This window comes from Hordeum vulgare, chromosome 2H (assembly GCF_904849725.1).
Source record: "Hordeum vulgare subsp. vulgare chromosome 2H, MorexV3_pseudomolecules_assembly, whole genome shotgun sequence".
In the NCBI taxonomy this organism is placed as follows: domain Eukaryota; kingdom Viridiplantae; phylum Streptophyta; class Magnoliopsida; order Poales; family Poaceae; genus Hordeum; species Hordeum vulgare.
Window position 1 is genome coordinate 32,711,352 of NC_058519.1, and position 19,698 is coordinate 32,731,049.

Here is a 19,698-nt window from a genome sequence, read left to right on the forward strand (position 1 = left end):
ACATAGTGTATAAGTTTGATCAGTGATAATTTCAGTCTCTTTTATTGCATCATAACCAACAACTATTTCTCATAAAACTCATTATGATAGAGTAGCAATCAATTCACATGTTACGTTTCAAACAATGCATTCTCTTGAAACTTACCAACCTATGTTCTTTGTCATCAAACAATTTCAATGTATCATCAAGTCTCAGTAAGAGCTCCACATACTCAATTGTCATATAGTCTTCTATGATTGCTAATACTCAAAGCATATTTTTAGAACAAACAACATCCATAGAACACAGAGAAAGATATGGTCTTATTGTTTCGCCTCACAACGTAATTATCACGAAGATAATTGCCAATAATAATGAATCATGATCAAATATATTTGACTGGATATATATGTTTAGATCTTTCCCCACCACATGGTGTTTGCCAACTAATAGATTGAGGTTGGAATTGGAAGTTGACTCAGTATGAAAAGTAAATAACATGAAAGTAAATAGATTGTCCCTTCGCAGAGGGAAGCACGGATTTGTGTAGGTGCGAGTGCTCATTGTTTAAAACGGAGATGAATATATTTTGGGTGGCGTGCCTTTCTTGTCAATGTTACAACAATGGATTTCCATTTTTTCCATGCTAATCATATTATTGGTGGTTCCCAAATAAAATTGAAATTTATTCTCCCTCTACCATTCAAACACATTCCATGTCTAACCATATCCACGAGTGCCCTCCAAACAATCAACTTTCTAGGGGGACTTATTTTTTATTTATTTTTGTGTTATGCAGGACCACAAATCCTTTTTACCAGCCTCTCTCGTGTAATGACAAGTGAACTAACACTCATCATTATAATAACTCGATTAGCATGGAAGATATTGACAGCTCCGATTGCTCCATGAGCGGTACGGGCACACAAAACAGATGTTTATTTGAAGGTTTTAGAGCTGGCACGTGCAAATTTACTTGGAATGGCAGTGAAACACCATATATAGATTTGGATGCACAAGTAGTATATCTACTTAGTACAAAGTTTTGGATAGCAAAAGGTTCTAAACAAGCACCACATGTTGGGGGATCCATAACAATATAACTTCAACGTAAATAAACCCAAATGTAACAATTACATTGTCTTCCTTGTCCAACATCAACTATTTGATCAAGGTTGAAAATAATTAATGGGTATTCACAATCATAAAATATGTCCACGATAATATATTTGTATGTGAAAGTTATCTTGCTTATACTAATCATCCATGAATTGCTTGTATGACCAATATTGTGATTGCCAAACTTCAATTGATTTTACTTTCTACACCAAATGTGAAACTAATACTGAGAATATATCACATTGATAATTTCAGATTTATGATATTTCAATCATTCACATTTTACTCTTAGGATATAAGTGAAGATCAATGAGTAGTCAAACAATTAAGTAGCTATGTGAGGACTATCTCTGAATAAAGATTTTCGGATCTGATAGTTTGATAGAAACAGCAAACTAAACAAAAATGGACTTCAAGAACTGCACATATCATGTGGACAAATAAAAACTTAGGCTCAACATAGGTTAACCGATATTTGTTTACGAAGAGAGGTGGGATGCGTAGCATCCCCAAGCTTAGACGCTTGAGAGTTCTTGTAATATTTACTTGGGGTGACTTGGGCATACCCATGCTTGAGCTTTTTTATCTCTTTAAATAATATCGTATCCCGGTTTCACCTAAGTCTCAAAAACTTCATCCACACAAAACTTGAAAAGAACTCGTGAGATAGGTTAGTACACATAAGAATAAATCAACACTTCATGTACTGCCAAGACAAGTTGCTTAATATTTTTCAAACATTAGGTACTCTATACTATCATTCCTACAATTTATATCTATCTATATAAGCCATGAAAACTCTAGAATAATTAGATAACAAAAGTATGCCTGCATATGTCCAAACAGGACAGTGTGTAGCAATCTATTTAAACAATGTACTTAAATAATTCCAAATTTTTTGAAAATTTAGGAAATCATAAATAATTTATATTAAAGTACTTTTTAAAAAAATCAAAAGCTTTCCAACTTCCAATAAAATCTCACAATTCAAATAATATGGAAAAAGTTTTTGTTTTTGTACAACACACATCACAGATGCAATTCAAGCATTCTAAGGGCAATTCTTGGAACCTTTTGTTGAAAAAGAAGATTATAAATAAAATATAACAAAGTAAAAAAAATAAAATGATGCTCCAAGAAAAACACATATCATGTGATCAGAAATAATGCAGCTCCAAGTAATATATACCTATAGTGTTGAAGAGAAAAGAGGGGATGCCTTCCGAGGCATCCCCAAGCTTAGACGCTTCAGTCTTTCTTGGATATTACCTTCGGATGCCTTGGGCATTCCCAAGCTGAGGGTCTTGCCACCCCTTATTCTCCTCATATCGGTATCCCACCCAAAACATGAGAACTTCAATGACACAAAACTTGACTGAACTTCGAGAGATGGGTTAGTAAAAGGTACTGTAAAGACAAGGATCATAAGTGTTCTCACATAATAACTATTGTATTCTACCATTTACATAATTTATATCACTCAATATAAGCTATGGAAACACTAAAAACAAGCAAATTATGCATGCAAAATAGAACATGTCAAAAACGGAACACTTTGTAAAGATCTGAATGAACACCATACTTCCGTGACTCTAAAAGTTCTGAAAATTAGGACAAAGCAGATACTTGTTGGAAATATGCCCTAGAGGCAATGATAAATAGGTATTATTATATTTCCTGTTTAAATATAATTGTTTATTATCCATGCTATAATTGTACTGAATGAAAACATAGATACATCTGTGGATACATAGACAAAACAATGTCCCTAGCAAGCCTCTAGTTGGCTGGCCAATTGATCAATGATAGTCAAGGTTTTCTGGCTATGTGCAAGTGTTGTCACCTGATAACTGGATCACATCATTAGGATAATCATCTGGTGGACTAGACCCAAACTATGAACGTAGCATATTGATCGTGTCGTTTTATTGCTATTGTTTTCTGCGTGTCAAGTATTTGTTCCTATGACCATGAGATCATATAACTCACTGGCACCGGAGGAATACCTTATGTGCATCAAACGTCACAACGTAACTTGGTGACTATAAAGGTGCTCTATAGGTATCTCGAAGGTGTCCGTTGAGTTAGTATGGATCAAGACTGGGATTTGTCACTCCGTGTGACGGAGAGGTATCTCGGGGCCCACTCGGTAATACAACATCACACACAACCCTTGCAAGAAATGTGACTAAGTGTAAGTCACGGGATCTTGTATTACCGAACGAGTAAAGAGACTTGCCGGTAACGCGATTGAAATAGGTATGTGGATACCGACGATCAAATCTCGGGCAAGTAACATACCGAAGGATAAAGGGAATGACATACGAGATTATATGAATCCTTAACACTGAGGTTCAATCGATAAGATATTTGGAGAATATGCAGGATCCAATATGGGAATCCAGGTCTCTCTATTGGATATTGACCGAGGAGTGCCTTGGGGCATGTCTACATAGTTCTCGAACCCGCAGGGTCTGCACACTTAAGGTTCGATGATGTTTTAGTATAGTTGAGTTATATGTGTGGTTAAATAATGTTGTTCGGAGTCCCGGATGAGATCACGGACATCACGAGGGTTTCCGGAATGGTCCGAAAATGAAGATTGATATATAGGATGGTTTCATTTGGTTACTGGAAAGTTTTCCGGCATTACCGGCATTGTACCCGGAGTGACGGATGGGTTCCGGGAGTTCAGCGGGAGGGGGGCAACGCACCCGGAGGGAGCCCAATGGCTTTATGGTGGAGCACCAACCCTTAGTGGGCTGGTGGTACAGCCCAAGAAGGCCTTGGCGCCAAGAGAAGAAAAACCAAAGAAAACAAGGGGAGGTGGGAAGGAAGAGAAGGACTCCACTTTCCAATCCTAGTTGGAGTAGGATTCCTCCTCTCCTCCTGGACGGTGCACCCTTGAGGGCTTGTCCCCCAAGGCAAGCCTCCTCCCCCTCCCTCCTATATATAGAGGTGATTTAGGGCTGATTTGAGACAACTTTTGCCATGTGCAACTCAACCCTAAACCACATAGTTCCACCTCTAGATCGGATTTCTGCGGAGCTCGGGGCAGAGCCCTGTAGGAGTAGATCATCACCACCACCGGAGCGCCATCACGCTGCCGGAGAACTCATCTACTTCTCCGTATTGCTTGCTGGATCAAGAAGGCCGAGATCATCGTCGAGCTGTACGTGCGCTGAACGCGGAGGTGCCGTCCGTTCGGCACTAGATCGGAACGGATCATGGACGGGTCGCGGGATGGTTCGTGGGGCGGATCTAGGGACATGAGGATGTTCCACTACATCAACCGCGTTTCTTAACGCTTCCTGCTGCGCGATCTACAAGGGTACGTAGATCTGAATCTCCTCTCGTAGATGGACATCACCATGATAGGTCTTCGTGTGCGTAGGAAATTTTTTGTTTCCCATGCAACGTTCCCCAACAGTGGCATCATGAGCTAGGTTCATGCATAGATGTTATATCGAGTAGAACACAAAGGGTTTTGTGGACGGTGATGTTCGATTTGTTTCCCTCCTTAGTCTTTTCTCGATTCGGCGGTATTGTTAGATTGAAGTGGCCCGGACCGACATTATTCGTACGCTTACGAAAGACTGGTTTCATCAATTGACATGCAACCTCGTTGCATAAAGATGACTGGCAGGGTGTCGATTTCTTCAATTTTAGTTGAATTGGTTTTGACCGAGGCGGTCCTTGGAGAGGTTAAATAGCAATTTGCACGTCTCCGTTGTGGTTTTTGCGTAAGTAAGATGCGATCATAATAGATACCCATAGCAGCCATGTAAAACATGCAACAACAAATTATAGGACGTCTAACTTGTTTTTGCAGGGTATGCTTGTGATATGATATGGCCAATGACGTGATGTGATATATTGGATGTATGAGATGATCATGTTGTAATAGTTAATATCGACTTGCACGTCAATGGTACGGCAACAGCAGGAGCCATAGGGTTGTCTTTAAACTAATGTTTGTGTTTGCAGATGCATTTACTATATTGCTAGGACGTAGATTTAGTAGTAATAGCATAAGTAGCACGACAACCTTGATGACGACACGTTGATGGAGATGATGGTGTGGCGCCGGTGATAAGAAGATCGTGCCGGTGCTTTGGTGATGGAGATCAAGAAGCACATGATGATGGCCATATCATGTCACTTATGAATTACATGTGATGTTAATCCTTTTATGCACCTTATTTTGCTTAGAACGGCGGTAGCATTATGAGGTGATCTCTCACTAAAATTTCAAGACGAAATTGTGTTCACCCCGACTGTGCACCGTTGCTACAATTCGTCGTTTCAAGACACCACGTGATGATCGGGTGAGATAGACTCAACGGTCACATACAACTGGTGCAAAACAGTTGCACATGCGGAACACTCGGGTTAAGCTTGACGAGCCTCGCATGTGCAGACATGGCTTAGGAACACATGAGACCGAAAGGTCGAGCGTGAATTGTATAGTTGATATGATTAGCATAGAGATGCTTACCACCGAAACTATTCTCAACTCACGTGATGATCAGACTTGAGTTAGTGAATTTGGATCATGAACCACTCAAATGACTAGAGAGATGTACTTTTTGAGTGGGAGTTTAGCAAGTAAATTGATTAGTTAAACATAGTCTAAGTCCACTTTGAAATATTTGTGTTGTAGATCAATGGCTCACGCGACAGTCACCCTGAATTTTAATACGTTCCTAGAGAAAGCTAAGTTGAAAGATGATGGAAGCAACTTTGTAGACTGGGCTCGTAATCTTAAGTTGGTCCTGCAAGATGGGAAGAAGGATTATGTCCTTAATTCTAAGCTAGGAGATGAACCACCCGCCGCGGCTGAGCAAAATGTTAAGAACGCTTGGTTGACACGCAAGGAGGACTACTGAGTAGTTCAATGTGCAGTTTTGTATGGCTTAGAGCCGGGACTTCAACGTCGCTTTGAGCGTCAGGGAGCATTTGAGATGTTCCAAGAGTTGAAGTTTATCTTTCAGAAGAATGCCCAGATCGAGAGGTATGAGACCTCCGATAAATTCTATGCTTGCAAGATGGAGGAGAATTCGTGCGTCAGTGAACATGTGCTCATAATGTGTGGGTAGTCAAACCGTCTAGCTGAGCAGGGGATTGAAATCCCGCAAGAGGCTATCACTGACAGTATTCTTCAATTGCTGCCACCAAGCTACAAGAGCTTTGTGTTGAACTATAACTTGCAAGGGATGAACAAGTCACCCGGCGAGTTATTCGTGATGCTGAAAGTCGTAGAGTCAGAACTCCGTAAAGAGCATCAAGTGTCGATGGTGAATAAGACCACTAGTTTCAAGAGAAACGACAAAGGAAAGAAGGGTAATTCCAAGAAGAGCTGAAAGCTTGTTGCCAATCTGATGAAGAAACCCAAAGCTGGACCTAAGCCTAAAACGGTGTGTTATTATAGCAAGGGTATGGGTCACTGGAAGCGCAACTGCCCCAAGTGTTTGGCTGATAAGAAGGCGGCCAAGGAAAAATCAGGTATATTCGATATACATGTTATTGATGTGTACTTAACCAGCTCTCGTAGTAGTGCCTTGGTATTCGATACCGGTTCTGTTGCTCATATTTGCAACTCGAAACAGGAACTGCGGAATAAGCGAAGGCTGGCGAAGGATGAAGTGATGATGCGCGTGGGAAATGCTTCCAAGGTTGATGCAATCACCGTCGGCACAGTTTCACTTCAGTTACCATCAGGATTAGTTATGAACTTAAATAATTGTTATTTAGTGCCTGCATTAAGCATGAACATTATATCTGGATCTAGTTTATTGAGAGACGGTTACTCGTTTAAGTCAGAGAATAATGGTTGTTCTATTTCTATGAGTAATATCTTTTATGGTCATGCACCCAATGTGAGAGGATTGTTCATATTGAATCTTGATAGCGATGATACACATATACATAACATTGAGACAAAAAGAGTTAGAGTTAACAATTATAGCGCCATGTTTTTATGGCATTGTCGCTTATGTCATATTGGCGTAAACCGCATGAAGAAACTCCATTCCGCTGGACTTTTGGAGTCACTTGACTTTGATTCACTTGACACGTACGAACCATGCCTCATGGGCAAGATGACTAAGACTCCGTTCTCCGGAACAATTGAGCGTGCAAGTGACTGATACGTCTCCGTCGTACCTACTTTTCCGAACTCTTTTGCCCTTGTTTTGGAGTCTAATTTGCATGATTTGAATGGAACTAACCCGGACTAACGTTGTTTTCAGCAGAATTGCCATGGTGTTGTTTTTGCGCAGAAATAAAACTTCTCGGAATGACCTGAAAATATACGGAGAATGTTTCTGGAATTAATGAAAAATACTGGCACAAGAATCAGCGGAGGACATGGAGCATGGAGCCCACAAGCCCACCAGGCGCGGGCCCCCCTGGTCGCGCCTGGCAGGCTTGTGGAGCCCACGACGCTCCACCGCCTCTCAATCCAGCTGTATATAGTCCGTTTCGTCCGGAAAAAAAATTAGGAAGGATTCATCGCATTTTACGATACGGAGGCGCCGCCACCTCCTGTTCTTCATCTGGAGGGCAGATCTGGAGTCCGTTCTAGGCTCCGGAGAGAGGAGATCGTCGCCATCGTCATCATCAACCTTCCTCCATCGCCAATTCTATGATGTTCTTCACCGTTCGTGAGTAATCTCATCATAGGCTTCCTGGACGGTGATGGGTGATACGTCTCAAACGTATCTATAATTTTTGATGGTTTCACGCTGTTATCTTGTCAACTTTTGATGTTTTATGTACCCTTTATATCTTTTTTGGGACTAACTTATTAATTCAGTGCCAAGTGCCAGTTCCAGTTTTTCTGTGTTTTTGACTCTTTTCAGATCTGATTTCGGAACGGAGTCCAAACGGAATAAAATCCCCGAACTAAATTTTTCCAGAACAGAAGAAGATTGGGGGACTTGAGGGCCAAGGCAGGAGAGCCACAGGGGGCCCACAAGCCCTATAGCCGCCACCAGGGGGGCCCACAAGATTATCTATGAATTATAATTGAGTCTTTGCTGATTTCTTATATGGATGATTTGATATCCTTGTAAGTCTCTCCGAGTCTTGGGTTTTGTTTGGCCAACTAGATCTATGATTCTTGCAATGGGAGAAGTGCTTGGTTTTGGGTTCATACCGTGTGGTGACCTTTCCCAGTGACAGAAGGTGCCACAAGGCACGCATCATGTTGTTACCATCAAGGGTAACAAGATGGGCTTTCATCATAAATTTGATATTGTCCATCTACATCATGTCATCTTGCTTAAGGCGTTACTCTGTTCTTTTAAACTTAATACACTAGATGCATGCTGGATAGCGGTCGACGTGTGGAGTAATAGTAGTAGATGTAGAAACTATCGGTCTACTTGTTTTGGACGTCATGCCTATAGATATAATCATTGCCTTAGATAACGTCATGACTTTGCGCGGTTCTATCAATTTCTTGACAGTAATTCATTCACCCACTGTCTACTTGATTTCATGAGAGAAGCCACTAGTGAACACTATGGCCCCCGGGTCTATTCACAACTATCGTCTCCACTTTTACTTTTACTTTGCTTTGTTTACTCTTTGCTTTCAGTTCTCACTTTGCAAACAATCTATAAGGGATTGACAACCCCTTCATAGCGTTGCGTGCAAGCTCTTTGTGTTTGCGCAGGTACTTGTGACTTGACGCGATCCTCCTACTGGATTGATACCTTGGTTCTCAAACTGAGGGAAATACTTACCGCCGCTGTGCTACATCACCCTTTCCTCTTCAAGGGAACACCAACGCAAGGCTCCAAGGCTGCAGGGAAATCTTTTGCATATTTGCCAAGGAAGTCCCTATAGGCGTAGCCCGTAGCAGAAGGATTCCTTACGCCATTGCCAGGGAAGGTCTGTTGACGCAGTAGCAGAAGGATTTCTGGCACCGTTGCCGGGGAGGAGAGATCAAGTCAAGATCTATATATCCAAGTAGGTGTCACAAACTCATCTCTTTCATTTACCTTTTTTGCCAGTTGCCTCTCATTTTCCTCTCCCCCACTTCACATTTGCCGTTTTCATTTGCCTTTTTGCCTTTGTCCTTTGCCATTTTCTTTTGCCTTTTGCCGTTTTTCTTTGCTAATTTTCTTGCTTGCTTGTGTTTTTGTTGGTTTTTTGAAGTCATCATGGCTGAAAACACCAAACTTTGCGACTTCTCGAGTACTAATAATAATGATTTTATTAGTACTCCGATTGCTCCTGCCACTAGTGCGGAATCTTATGAAATCAACGCTGCCTTGCTGAATCTTGTTATGAAAGAGCAATTCTCTGGCCTTCCTAGTGAAGATGCCGCATCCCATCTCAATACCTTCATTGAACTTTGCGATATGCAAATGAAAGGAGATGTGGATAATGATGTTGTTAAGTTGAAGCTTTTTCCTTTCTCGTTGCGAGATCGCGCAAAAACATGGATTTCTTCTTTGCCTAAAAAAGTATCGATTCGTGGGATAAGTGCAAAGATGCTTACATATCCAAATATTTTCCGCCGGCTAAGATTATCTCTCTCCGTAACGATATCATGAATTTCAAGCAACTTGATCATGAATACGTTGCACAATCTTGGGAGAGGATGAAGTTAATGATTAGAAATTCTCCCGCTCATGGCTTGAGTTTGTGGATGATTATACAAATCTTTTATGCTGGTTTGAATTTTGCTTCTCGCAATATCTTGGACTCCGCCTCAGGTGGAACATTCATGGAAATCACGTTAGGAGACGCTACAAAACTCCTAGACAATATCATGACCAACTAATCTCAGTGGCACACTGAAAGGTCACCTGCTAGCAAAAAGGTACACGCTATAGAAGAAATTAACTCGCTTAGTGCTAAGATGGGCGAGTTGATGAATTTGGTTGCTAGTATAAATGCTCCTTTAGATCCTAATGACATGCCACTATCTTCCTTGATTTAGAGTAGCAACGCTAGTTTGGACGTTAATTTTGTTGGTAGGAACAATTTTGGCAACAACAATGCTTTTAGAGGAAACTATGTTCCTAGGCCTTTTCCTAATAACTCGTCTAACAATTATGGCAATTCCTACAACAACACTTATGGAAATCACAACAAATTACCCTCTGATTTAGAGAGTATTATCAAAGAGTTCATCAACTCTCAAAAGATTTTCAATGCGTCTATAGAGGAAAAACTACTCAAAATAGACGATTTGGCTAAGAGCGTTGATAGGATGTCTTGTGATAATGATGCTTCGAAAGTTAGATGTGCTCCTCCCAAGGTCAACTTGGATGAAACTTTAAAAGCTATGCGTGTCTCCATGAATGAGAGCAAAGAAAGAACCGCCCAAATTCGCGCTAGGCATGAATGGTTTAAAAGGGTGCGTTCTAGTGATGCAAATCACGAATATCTTAAAGTGCTTGGTGTGACTCCCCTTGAATCTTTGTTTTCGCGTGTCAAATCTATTGATGAAGGGGCTGGATATGAATCCACTTTGGTTGAAAAACGCCCCAATGATTCGGAGTCCACCTATCTTGATGATAAAGGTGTGGAGAGTGGAGTAGAAGAAATCAAAATATTGGGTAGTAATGAAACTCCCACTTTGGATTTCAAGGAATTCAATTATGATAGTTGCTCCTTGTTTAAATGCATTTATTTGATGCAATCCATTGCAAACTCTCCACATGCTTATAGCCAAAGCAAAGCCTTTACCGCTCATATCATAGATGCTATGATGAAATCTCTTGAAGAGAAACTCGAATTAGAAGTCTCTATACCTAGAAAACTTCATCATGAGTGGGAACATACTATCAAAATCAAAATCAAAAACTATGAATTCAATGCTTTATGTGATTTGGGTGCTAGTGTTTCCACGATTCCAAAGTCTTTATGTGATATTCTTGGTTTTCATGAGATTGAAGAGTGTTCTCTTAATTTGCATCTTGCGGATTCTACTGTCAAGAAACCCATGGGAAGGATCGATGATGTTCTTATTGTTGCAAATAAGAACTATGTACCCGTGGATTTCATTGTACTTGACATAGATTGCAATTCTTCATGTCCCATTATTCTTGGTAGACCTTTCCTAAGGACTATTGGTGCTATCATCAATATGAAGGAAGGGAATATTAGATTTCAATTTCCTGTAAAGAAGGGCATGGAGCATTTTCCTAGAAAGAAAATAATATTGCCTTATGAATCTATGATGAGGGCTACTTATGGTTTGAGCACCAAAGATGACTATACGTGATTCCATCACCTTATGCCTAGCTAAGGGCGTTAAACAATAGCGCTTGTTGGGAGGCAACCCAACGAATCTATCCTTTTTCTTTCTATTTTGTGTTTTCCACACTTTCATAATTCTGTTATGATTGTACTTTTTGTGTTTCTTTTTGCGTTTGTGCCAAGTGAAACCGTTATGATTAGTCTTGGGGATGATCGTTTGGCCATGCTGGAAAAGACAGAAACTTTCTGCTCGCGAAAAGATTTTTTTTTTCTGTAAGAGCTTTTGAGTTGATTTGTTTTGCTTCTGATTGCTACGCAAATTCTTCAGGCTGTCGTAATATTTCATAATTTTTGAAGTAACATAAGTATACGAAGTATACAGATTGCTACAGACTGGTCTGCTGTTAACAGATTCTGTTTTTGTTGAGTTGGTTGCTTATTTTGATGAAACTATGGATATTATCAGGGAGTATTAGCCATGGAAGATTGAAAATACACTAACACAACATTAGCATAAGTAGAATTTAAGTTTGCTACAGTACCTAAGGAAGTGGTGGTTTGCTTTCTTATACTAATGTTATCACGAGTTTGTGTTTAAGTTTCGTGTTGTGAAGTTTTCAAGTTTTGGGTGAAGTTCTTATGGAAAAAGATATAAAGAGTGGCAAGAGCTCAAGCTTGGGGATGCCCAAGGCACCCCAAGTTGATTCAAGGATGCCGTAAAATCCTAAGCTTGGGGATGCCTCGGGAAGGCATCCCCTCTTTCGTCTTCAATCCATCGGTAACGTTACTCGGGGCTTTATTTTTATTCACCACATGTTATGTGTTTTGCTTGGAGCGTCTTGTATCGTAGGAGTCTTTTATTTTTGTTGTGTCACAATCTTACTTGCTGCACACCTAGATAGAGAGACATGCACTCACCGTGATTTTGTCAAGCTTCACTTATATTCTTTGGTTAGACAATTCAGCTCACATGTGTTTCACTTATATCTTTTGAGCTAGTTGATTTTGCTGTATGTGCTTCACTTACATCTATTAGAGCATAGCGGTGCATGGATTGGTAGTTGATCTATGCTATGAAAGTAGTCTCAAAAGGGGTAGTTATCCACAGGGATATGAAAACTTCCACCTTCATGTGCATTGAGTAGTTAGAGAAGTTTGATTCATCTCAATTAGTTTTGAGTTGTGGATGTGGTAATATTGAAGTTATACTAGTAAGGTGTTGTGGATCTAGAAATACTTGTGTTGAAGTTAGTGATTCCCGTAGCATGCACGTATGGTGAACCGCTATGTGATGAAGTCTGAGCATGATTAGTCTATTGATTGTCATCCTTTGTGTGGCGGTCGGGATCGCGCGATGGTTTATACCTACCAACCCTTACCCTAGGAGTATGCGTTGAATTCTTTGTTTCGATTACTACTAAAACTTTTGCAACAAGTATATGAGTTCTTCATGACTAATGTTGAGTCCATGGTTTAGATGCACTTACACCTTCCACCATCACTATCTTCTTTAGTGTCGTGCAACTTTCGCCGGTGCACAAAACCCACCATTAGCCTCCCTCAAAACAGCCACCATACCTACCCACTATGGCTTTTTCAAAGCCATTCTGAGATACATTGACATGCAACTACCACCATGACATGTGCCACCACTTCTACATTGCCATTGCATGATCATAAGATAGCTAGAATGATGTTTCCATTGATGTCTATGCCATGCTAGATCATTGTCACGGTACACTACCGAAGGCATTCCATATAGAGTCATCATTGCTCTAAGTTTTGAGTTGTAAGTGTGATGATCATCATTGATGGAGCATTGTCCCATGTGAGGAAATAAAAGAGGCCAGCGAAGCCCATTTACAAAGGAGGCCAAAGATGCCCACAAAAATATATTTAAAAAATAAGAAAAAAGAGACCAAAGAGCCCACCAAAAAAATGAGAGAAAAAGAGAGAAGGGACAATGCTACTACCTTTCCGCACTTGTGCTTGTTGAGCACCATGATCTTCATGATTGAGAGTCTCTAGATTTTTTACCACCATATAGCTAGTGGGAAACTTTCATTATATAACTTGGCTTGTATATTCCAATGATAGGCTTCCTCAAAATTGCCTTAGGTCTTCATGAGCAAGCAAGTTGGATGCACACCCACTAGTTTTCTTTAAGAGCTTTCACATACTCTTAGCTCTAGTGTATCATTTGTATGACAATCCCTACTCATTCACATTGATATCTATTGATGAGCATCTCCATAGCTTATTGATATGCCTAGTTAATGTGACCATCTCCTCCTTGTTTGCCTTGTAACCTCCACCACACTCCATTTCACTTATAGTGCTAAAACCATGGCTCACGCTCATGTATTGCGTGAGAGTTGAAAAAGTTTGAGAAAGTAAAGCTGTGAAAACAATTACTTGGCCAATACCGAGGTTGTGCATGATTTAAATTCGTTGTGCAAGGATGATAGAGCATAGCCAGACTATATGATTTTGTAGGGATAACTTTCTTTTGTCCTTGTTATTTTGAAAGTTCATGATTACCTTGCTAGTTTCCTTGAAGTATTATTGTCTCAACATCTATAGCAAACTATTGTTTTGAATCTAATGGATCTGAACATTCACGTCACATAAGAGGAGTTACAAAGGACATCTATGCTAGGTAGCATGAAAGCATCAAAAATTCATTCTTTATCACTTCCCTACTCGAGGACGAGCAGGAGTTATGTTTGGGGATGCTTGATACATTTCAAACGTATCTATAATTTTTGATGGTTTCACACTGTTATCTTGTCAACTTTGGATTTTTATGTACCTTTTATATATTTTATGGGACTAACTTGTTAATTCAGTGCCAAGTGTCAGTTCCTGTTTTTCTGTGTTTTTGACTCTTTTTAGAACTGATTTTGGAACGGAGTCCAAACGGAATAAAATCCCCGAAATAAATTTTTCCAGAACAGAAGAAGATCGAGGGACTTGAGGGCCAAGGCAGGAGTGCCACAGGGGGCCCACACGCCCTGTAGCCGCCGCCAGGGGGCCCGCGGCTACCAGGCTTGTGGCCTCCCTGGCGCTCCCCTGCCCTAGCTCTTTGGCCTATAAATTCCCTAAAATCGCAGAAAAAATCAGGGCATCCACGAAAACACTTTTCGGCCGCCGCAACCTTCAGTTTCCGCGAGATCTCATCTGGAGACCCTTCCCGGTGCCCTGCCGGAGGGGACTTTGGAGTTGGAGGGCTTCTACATCAACATCATCGCCTCTCCAATGACTCATGAGTTGTCCACTTCAGACCTACGAGTCCGTAGTTAGTAGCTCGATGGCTTCTTCTCTCTCTTGGATCTTCAATACAAAGTTCTCCATGATCTTCATGGATATCTATCCGATGTAATCCTCTTGGCGGTGTGTTTGTCGAGATCCGATGAATTGTCGATTTGTGATCAGATTATCTATGAATTATATTTGAGTCTTTGCTGATTTCTTATATGCATGATTTGATATCCTTGTAAGTCTCTCCGAGTCTTGGGTTTTGTTTGGCCAACTAGATCTATGATTCTTGCAATGGGAGAAGTGCTTGGTTTTGGGTTCATACCGTGTGGTGACCTTTCCTAGTGACAAAAGGGGCAGCAAGGCACGCATCGTGTTGTTGCCATCAAGGGTAACAAGATGGGCTTTCATCATAAATTTGAGATTGTCCATCTACATCATGTCATCTTGCTTAAGGCATTACTCTATTCTTTTGAACTTAATACACTAGATGCATGCTGGATAGCGGTCGACGTGTGGAGTAATAGTAGTAGATGTAGAAAGTATCGGTCTACTTGTTTTGGACATGATGCCTATAGATATAATCATTGCCTTAGATAACGTCATGACTTTGCACGGTTCTATCAATTGCTCGACAGTAATTCGTTCACCCACCGCCTACTTGATTTCATGAGAGAAGCCACTAGTGAACACTATGGCCCCCGCGTCTATTCACAACTATCGTCTCCACTTTTACTTTTACTTTGCTTTGTTTACTCTTTGCTTTCAGTTCTCACTTTGCAAACAATCTATAAGGGATTGACAACCCCTTCATAGCGTTGGGTGCAAGCTCTTTGCGTTTGTGCAGGTACTTGTGACTTGACGCGATCCTCCTACTGGATTGATACCTTGGTTCTCAAACTGAGGGAAATACTTACCGCCGCTATGCTACATAACCCTTTCCTCTTCAAGGGAACACCAAATCTAGGCTCCAAGGCCGCGGGGAAATCCTTTGCATATTTGCCAAGGAAGTTCATATAGGCGTAGCCCGTAGCAGAAGGATTCCTGACGCCGTTGCCAGGGAAGGTCTATTGACGCAGTAGCAGAAGGGTTTCTGGCACCGTTGCCGGGGAGGAGAGATCAAGTCAAGATCTATCCAAGTAGGTGTCACAAACTCATCTCTTTCATTTACCTTTTTTGCTAGTTGCCTCTCGTTTTCCTCTCCCCCACTTCACATTTTCATATTTGCTAAGGAAGTCCCTATAGGCGTAGCCCGTAGCAGAAGGATTACTGGCGCCGTTGCCAGGGAAGGTCTGTTAACGCAGTAGCAATGGGTTGGATGAGATCTATCATGTAATCGAGTTAGTTTTGACGGGGATTGATCCCTAGTATCCACTATGTTCTGTGATTGATGTTGTTACTACTTCGCCATGCTTAATGCTTGTCAATAGGGCCCGAGTGCCATGATTTCAGATCTGAACCTATTATGTTGTCGCCAATACATGTGTGTTTAGATCCTATCTTGCAAGTTGTAGTCACCTACTATGTGTTATGACCCGGCAACCCCGGAGTGACAATAGCCGGAACCACTCCCGGAGATGATCATAGTATGAGGAGTTCATGTATTCACCAAGTGTTAATGTGTTCATCCGGTTCTTCATTAAATGGAGAACCTTAATACCTTGTAGTTTCCATTAGGACCCCGATGCCATGGGAGGGATGGACAATATGTGTCATGCAAGTTCTTTTCCCTAAGCACGTATGACTACATACGGAATACATGCCTACATTAGATTGACGAACGGGAGCTAGTTACTTATCTCTTCGTGTTATAGTTGTTACATGATGAATAGCATCCGGCATAATCATCCATCACCGATCCAATGCTTACGAGTTTTTCCTACTGGTCCTTGTTACGTTACTTTGCCGCAACTGCTGTCGCTGCTGCTACTGTTACTCTGTTGCTACTGCTGTTACTTTGCTGCTACTGGTTACTGTTGCTACTGCTCCTATCACCCATCTTTGCTACTGATACTTTGCTGCAGAAACTAAATCTTTCACGTGTGGTTGAATTGACAACTCAACTGCTAATACTTGAGAATATTCTTTCGCTTCCCCTTTAGTCGAATCAATAAATTTGGGTTGAATACTCTACCCTCGAAAACTGTGATATTCTTGTGGGTTATTCTTGTGGGTTATCAAGACTATTTTCTGGCGCCGTTGCCGGGGAAGCACATCTATATTCTCTGAGTCACTTGGGATTATATCTGCAGGTCACTATGAGGAATCCGATAGATCCAACAACTAAAGTCTTGCCCTCAACTACGAGGACAGGTAAGGAACTGCCATCTAACTCTGCACTTGATTCACCTTTAGTTATGAGTAAGTTTGCGACATCGCCTCCTGCTAGAAATCTTGATATGTCGCCTGTGCTTGATGATGCTACTTCTGCTGCCCATGATGCTCATGATGATGCTATGCTTGATACTGTTTTGCCTGATGATTCTATGCTTGATACTGCTTTGCCTGATGGTGCCATGCTTGATACTGCTTTGCCACTAGGTGCATTCCTTGATGCACAAATTGCTAGAGTTGCTGCTAGATGTGATGATACTTCTGAAACTGTTGATACTATTGAAGCAGAACCTACTATTTTGCCTGCTAGAACTAGCTCTCCTAGACCTGAATTGCCTGTTATGCCTAAGCGTTATGTTATGGAGGGAGAGATAGCTGAGGACTTTCTTGCGTGTAAGGATGGCTATGATGTTGAGAAACTACTGCTCAAGTGGAAAGAAAAATCTCTGAACGCTAGGATGAAATACGACCCGAAGTTTGCTACTTCGCCTATCTTTGTGACCAATAAGGATTATGAATTCTCTGTCGACCCTGAGTTAATCACTTTGGTCGAATCTGATCCTTTTCACGGTTATGAGTCTGAAACGGTTGTAGCCCATCTTACCAAACTGCACGATATAGCCACCCTATACACTAGTGAGGAAAAGATCCGCCACTACGATATCCTCAAGCTATTTCCTTTCTCGCTAAAGGATGATGCTAAGACTTGGTTCACTTCTCTTGCTCCTGGTTGTGTGCGTAGCTCCCAGGATATGGTCTACTACTTCTCTGAAAAATATTGCCCTGCCCATAAGAAGCAAGCTGCCTTGCAGGAAATATACAACTTTGCTCAAGGTGGAGAAGAGACTCTCGCACAAGCTTGGGGGAGGCTCGTCCAGCTACTGAATGCTTTGCCTGATCACCATCTTGAGAAGAATGACGTACTTGATATCTTCTATAACGGACTTACCGTTGCTTCCAAAGACCACCTACATAGTTGTGTTGGTTGTGTTTTTAGGGAACGAACTGTAGAACAAGCTGAGATTCTACTGAATAACATCTTGTGCAATGAGAATGCTTGGACAATTCCCGAACCACCTCCTAAGCCAACTCCGAAGAAAAGAGGTATTTTATTCCTCAGTCCTGAAGATATGCAAGAAGCTAAGAAATCTATGCGAGAGAAAGGCACTAAACCTGAAGATGTCAAAAATCTACCACCTATCGAAGAGATCCATGGTCTCAATAACCCGATACAGGTAGTAGAAGTAAATTCTCTGTGTAGGTTTGATGAGAGTGATATTCCTTTTGGTAAACCTGCTAGCTTATGCCTGGATGAATTTGATAACTCTGTTGCCAAACAACAGAGTTTCAATGATTATGTTAGCAGACAATTGGAACAGAATGCTCGTATGCTTAGCCATTCAAGTGCTTGTGTTGACAGAAATGTCAATGATCTTAAGCTCCTGAGTAAACATGCCTCTATGGTTACTACTCAGGTAGAACAAGTACTTAAGGCTCAGAATGACTTGCTCAATGAGTTAAATGACAATTCTGTTAGAGTCGTTACTAGAGGTGGTAGAATGACCCAGGAACCTTTGTATCCTGAAGGTCATCCTAAGAGAATTGAACAAGATTTTCAAGGAGTTAGCAGTGATGCACCTAGTCATCCTAGAAAGAAGAAGAAAGATGATAGGGATTTGCACGCTAGCAACCCTGTTGTTGTTACACCTGAGAGTCCAAACGATGTCTCTTCCTCTGATGCTGAGACACAATCTGGTGATGAACATGAGCCTAATGATAATATCAATAGTGATGTTCATGATGATGCTCAACCTAGCAATGAAAAGGATGTGGAGATTGAACCTGTTGATCTTGATAACCCACATTCTAAGAATAGAAGATGCGATAAGAACAACTTCACTCCTAGGAAGCATGGTAAAGAAAGGGAACCATGGGTTCAGAAACCCATGCCCTTTCCTCCCAAACCATCCAAGAAAAAGGATGATGAGGATTTTGAGCGCTTTGTTGAAATGATTAGACCTGTCTTTCTGCAAATGCGTTTGACAGATATGCTCAAAATGTCTCCGTATGCTAAGTACATGAAGGATATTGTTACTAATAAGAGAAGGATACCTGAGGTTGAGATTTCCACCATGATCGCTAACTATACCTTCAAGGGTGGAACTCCTAAGAAACTAGGTGATCCCGGTGTGCCCACTATACCTTGCTCCATTAAAGGTAACTACGTTAGAACTACTTTATGCGACCTTGGAGCCGGTGTTAGTGTTATGCCTCTCTCTCTTTATCGTAGACTTGAACTGGATAAGTTGACACCCACTGAAATCTCTCTGCAAATGCCCGACAAATCAACTGCTTTCCCTATTGGCATTTGCGAGGATGTGCCTGTTGTGGTTGCCAATGTCACTATCTTGACAGACTTTGTTATCTTGGGTATTCCCGAGAACGATGCCATGGCGGTCATCCTCGGAAGACCCTTTTTAAACACCGCATGGGCTGTTATAGATTGCAACAAAGGCAATGCCACTTTCCTTGTCAACGGTAATGAGCATACGATGCACTTTCCGAAGAAACAATATCGAGTACATTGCATCAATGCTATCGAAAAAACTTCATCGATACTTATTGGGAGCTTTGAATGCCCTATACCTCGTGTTAAGATGAAGTATGATTTTCTTGTTGGGGAGATACACATCCCCATTGAGGTGACCTAGTGACTATTCGAAAATTCTCCGTTCTCTTTTGTGATTCGAAAAAGTTTGTCAAAGAGACTTGATCAACCTCATTGA